The sequence below is a fragment of the Osmia lignaria genome, chromosome 10 (genome assembly GCF_051020975.1).
Source record: "Osmia lignaria lignaria isolate PbOS001 chromosome 10, iyOsmLign1, whole genome shotgun sequence".
NCBI lineage: Eukaryota > Metazoa > Arthropoda > Insecta > Hymenoptera > Megachilidae > Osmia > Osmia lignaria.
This window is the reverse complement of record NC_135041.1, coordinates 2,028,368-2,033,190: the sequence shown is the minus strand read 5'-3', so window position 1 is coordinate 2,033,190 and position 4,823 is coordinate 2,028,368. Positions and strand designations below refer to the sequence as shown.

The 4,823-nt window shown below is 40.5% G+C and overlaps 1 long non-coding RNA gene across 1 annotated transcript; it reads left to right on the top strand.

The window, feature by feature from the left end:
* The first annotated feature begins 2,955 nt into the window (after positions 1–2,955).
* LOC143305728 (uncharacterized) lies at positions 2,956–3,944 on the top strand. The gene is made up of 2 exons (XR_013062867.1): positions 2,956–3,454; positions 3,526–3,944. It is a non-coding gene; the product is annotated as an uncharacterized LOC143305728 (long non-coding RNA).
* The last annotated feature ends 879 nt before the right edge of the window (positions 3,945–4,823 follow it).

Sequence of the window (4,823 nt, the reverse complement as noted above, 5' to 3'; positions counted from 1 at the left end):
GAGGAAGTAGAGGAAAAGAGAATGCTGCCGGAAAACCAAACGGGATTTAGAAGAGGGATGGGAACAACGGACAATATCTACGTATTAAACTATCTGGTAAACAGACAGATAAAGAGGGCAAAAGGGAAAGTGATAGCTTTGTTCATAGACCTGAGGGCAGCTTTTGACTCAGTGGATAGAGGAGTCCTGATGGAGGCTCTAAGAGAAAGGGGAGTAAGGGAAGGGTTAAGAAAAAGGATAAAAGAGATCTTGAGGGAGACCAGAAGCAGGGTAAGGACAGGCGAAGGGACAACAGAACCATTCTGGACGGCAAGAGGAGTAAGGCAAGGGTGTCCACTAAGTCCACTGCTGTACAACCTGCTGACGGCAGACATGGAGGAGAAGATGAAAAAGGGAGGCGGAGGAGGGATAAAGATCGGAGGAAGGAAAATATACACTCTGGCTTACGCGGATGACGTGGTAGTTTTGACGGAGGAGGAAGGGGATATGAGGGTGCTGATAGGGAGACTAGAGAGGTACCTGGATGAAAAGAGGCTGGAATTGAATCAGGAGAAATCGAAAATAATGAGATTCAGAAAAGGAGCGGGAAGATGGAAGAAAGTGGAATGGTGGTGGAAAGGAAAGAAAATAGAAGAGGTAGAACAGTTCAAATACCTGGGGTATGTATTCAGGAGAAACGGAGGCAGCGAATTACAGGTAAAAGACAGAATCAAGAAGGCAGGAATCGCGATGAGACAAGTATGGGGGATAGGAAAAAGAAGATTCGGAAAAAACTGGAAAAGAAGAATTTGGCTATGGGATAAGCTAGTATGGACGATCATAGCATACGGAGCGGAAATATGGGGATGGAGAGAGCGGCGGGAGGTAGAGAGGGTACACGAGAGATTCCTGAGATGGACATTAGGAGTGGACTGGCGGACGCCAGGTTATCTACTAAGAGAAGAACTGAAAAGATGGAAAATGAGAATGAGAACCGGAAAGAGGGCATGGGATTACGAAAGAAAGCTATGGGAAGGACGGGGGGGAGAACTGGCGAAGAGCTGCTGGGCCCAAGTAATTGGAAATGAAACGAGGAGGGGTGAGGGTAGTAAATGGGAAGAAGAAAGGAAGAAGTTCTTCGAAGAGAGGGGACTGAAATTAGAGAAACTGGAGGAGAAAAGAAGTAATGGAGAGATGGGCTACGAAGAGCTTGAAGAAAGAGACAAGCAGATGCAAGAGGGAGAGAGGTGGGAAAAGATAACGGAATCGAGGTATAACAGGTGGTATAAGGTCATTATAGAGCCAGGAATACCGAGCTATCTGGAAAAAGGATGGAAGGAGGAAAGATGGAGAAGAGTAGCCAAATTTAGATTGGGAAACGAGGTAAATGAGGCAAAATACTGGGGAAAAGAAGAGGACAGGAAATGTAGATTATGTGGCTGGGAAGAAGAAACATGGGAGCACATATGGGAAAGGTGTGCTGTCGGAGGAGAAGAAAGAAAAGAAGGATGGCAAGAGAGAGTGAGAGAGCTGCTGGGAGGAAGTGGGGAAGGAGAAGAATGGATGAAACAGTTAGAGAAATACAGGGCGGGAACTGGGGAAGGAGAAGAGACGCGGAGTGAGAAACAGAGAGAAGATAACGGCTAATGATGCTAAGAAAGAAGGACAGAAAAGGAACAACAGACAACGTAGGAAATAAAAGAAAGAAGAAAGAGACAGACAGTGAAGGAAGGAAGATCGGTAAGGAAGTTCACGATAAGAGCAAGCAAAGGAAGAGGAAGAAAGGGAAAGGAGAAGAGGGGAGCATATTAAGCAGTAGAAACATAAGAACCGGAAAAGACAAGGTTGGCACCACTGGAAAACCAAGTGGGGTAAGAAAAGATGTAGTGGCAACACAAGAAAAGATAGGTTGGCAAGACGGGAAAAGTGCGTGGTACGAGAGGAAGCACGTGCTGAGCATAAAGCAAGGGTAAAGAGCAATCCAGGACATTGACGAAGTTGGACAAAGGGGAAAGGAAGAAAAAGATTAAAAAAGGAAAAAGGAAAGAAAAGAGAAAAGATAAAAAAAAAAATAAAACAAGTTTAATAAGGAGGGAAGGGGAGTTACTGAAGGGAAGAAAGGATAACGATATGGAGAGCCAAGAGGAAGTACTGAGGGAGCTGAGAGGAATTAGAGAAGAAGTAAGGAGACTGAGAGAAGAAATAAAAGATTGGAGGCTGGAAAGAGGAATAAAGAGAGAAGGGAAGGAAAAGCAGGAGAGCGTAGAAGAAATAGAGAAGAGGAGAAGAGGACTGGAGGAAGAAGAAGGCAAGAGAGAAGAAGAAGAAGATGAAGCAGAAGGAGGAGGATGTGAAAACCGGATTGAGGTGAACGAAAATGCAGTAAAAAGTGAGAGGGAAGAAGCTAGCAAAGAGGAGGAGATAGAGGTGCAAGAAGTAGAGAAGGAAAGAAATAGTGGCGGAGAGGAAGAAAAAGAGAAGAATGGAAGAGAAACAATAGAAGAAGCAAAGGAGAAATGGAGAAGAAGGTCAGAGGGAGATGTCGACGAGCTGGAAGGAGAAAAAGAGTGGAGGAGAAGAATGGAAGCAGAAGGAACAATGAGAAGAAAAGAAGAGTGGGAAAAGATATGGGAGGAAAGATTAGAAGAAATAAGAAAGGAAAGGAGAAAAAGAAGTTTGATTTGGAAGGGGGTAGAGGGAAAGAACTTAGAAGAAAGATTGAAATATATCAAAAAGATATTAGAAAAAGAACTGGGACAAGAGGTAGTAATAAAAAGAGCAACAGAAAGGGTGGGAGAAGGGAGGAGAAATATAGTGCTGACAGAACTGGAGGATGAAGATCGCAAAAAGGAAATGGTATGGACAAAAAATGGGATCTGGGACAAATGGAGGGTTGCGGTTGACGAGGACCTGTCAAAAGAAGAGAGAAGGATCAAGTGGAAGATAAAAGAAAAGGCGAGAGAAGAAATAAGAAAGGGGAACTGGGTGGAATTTAATAATAGAAGAATATGGATAGAAGGAGAAGAATGGAAATGGAACGAGAGGGCAGAAAAAATGGGAAGCCAGCAGACAGAGGGACAGGAAATAAAGAAGAAGGACCGAAGACAAGGGAAGAGGACTGAGGGAAGCAGGAAAGAAGAGGAAAAGGCAAAGGAGAAGGACCAGAAAAGCAAAGAAGTATGGGAGGGGGAAAAGAGCGCAGGGGGTAAGGGACAGGGTCGTTAGGGAGTGCAATAGAATTAAAGTGCCAGTATAGATTGACTAGACAGGGGAGGCGTGTTTGTTATAAGACTGAAGCAGTACAAAACACAGGCTGTGGCAAGTTAAGTGCGGTTGTAGTATTATAGATAGCGTATCTTAGTGGGAGGTAGGGGATAAAAGTTGTGAGAAAGATGGAGCGTTAAATATATTCAGAGGAGTGAACAAGGAGTAAAAGAATATGGGTAAGAAAGCAGTATGGGATAGGCGGGGGTAGGTAAGGGACGAGGCTGATTGTCGTGTTTTATTTTAGCATTACATATAAGCTTAATTTATTTTATTTTTTAGGCTTCTATTATCATACTGCATTCTTACTCATAGGTCTATTGGTTAGTCATAGATTTTTGGTAGAGTTAGGATAGCTGTTGTAAGTTATGTTTCATAATTTCATTATATTGATTTATATTTTATATTTTTATAGTTTTATATATTGTAAAATTGATAAAATAGCAGTTTATTTCAAGTTAAAGTGACTCAGACAGATGGATGATCACCGGAATAAGGAAAAAACATAGGGTAGGGAAATAGGAAAGGGACAAGGAAAGGGAGGAGGATAGAAAAGGGAGTATGTGTGTATCAAGGGCGTGCAAAAGTGTGTAAAAGAGATTGCTCACATTGTTAAGCGGATAAAATTTTTTGTAAGGTTGGGGAACGCTCCTGTTAAAAGCGCCACACAAGCCCGCAAGGGGAGTGTAAATAAACTATACTACTATTATTATTTTTTATATTATTTTATGTTATATATTATTATTTTTTATATTATTTTATGTTATATATTATTATTTTTTATATTATCTTATGTTATATATTATTATTTTTTATATTATCTTATGTTATATATTATTATTTTTTATATTATTATTTTATATAATTCTTTTCTATTATATTTTTATTATCTATTATATTATTTTTAATATTAGCTGTGTCATTCTATATTATATTACGAATGTTTCGATTAAATTCATTTTTATTTTCGTTTACACGCAGTCGTGATTTTGTCTTTTTAAATATGCTGTCTTAGAATTTACCCTTCCTATATGCTGGCATTGTGATTGAAATTCAAGACTTGTCCTATAGCATGAAATTCGAGCGATACGCGAGACTGCCGCGCCAAGATCACTGGAGAGGGGTACCGGGCGACTCAACGTTTAATGCATTATGGTATATGGAAACTTTGACGGCTTTTTTCTAGGAGAAGGGTTGATTTCCGGCGCATGGTTCCTTTCAGACTTTTTATCCCCTCGATGAGCACTATACGATAAGCCAATAAAAAGGTTTGACCTTGAAATTAGGGGTCAAGGTCAATTTTGCGGTCGCTTTCTTTGACAGATCTCCACCGATCCAGAGGTGTAGAATCACCCCATATAGGTCGTGACATTTAATTTTTTTACACCCTGTACATTGATCTGTGGGAAGTAATCCGTATATTACATTATATGCGATGTGGATATAGTACTAATGATATTGTTATTAAAGGTAGGTACCTTGATCTGTGGGAAGGGATCAGTATATTACATTATATCTAATGTAGATATAGTAATAACGATATCGCTATTAAATATACATTGATCTGTGGGCAGCGATTA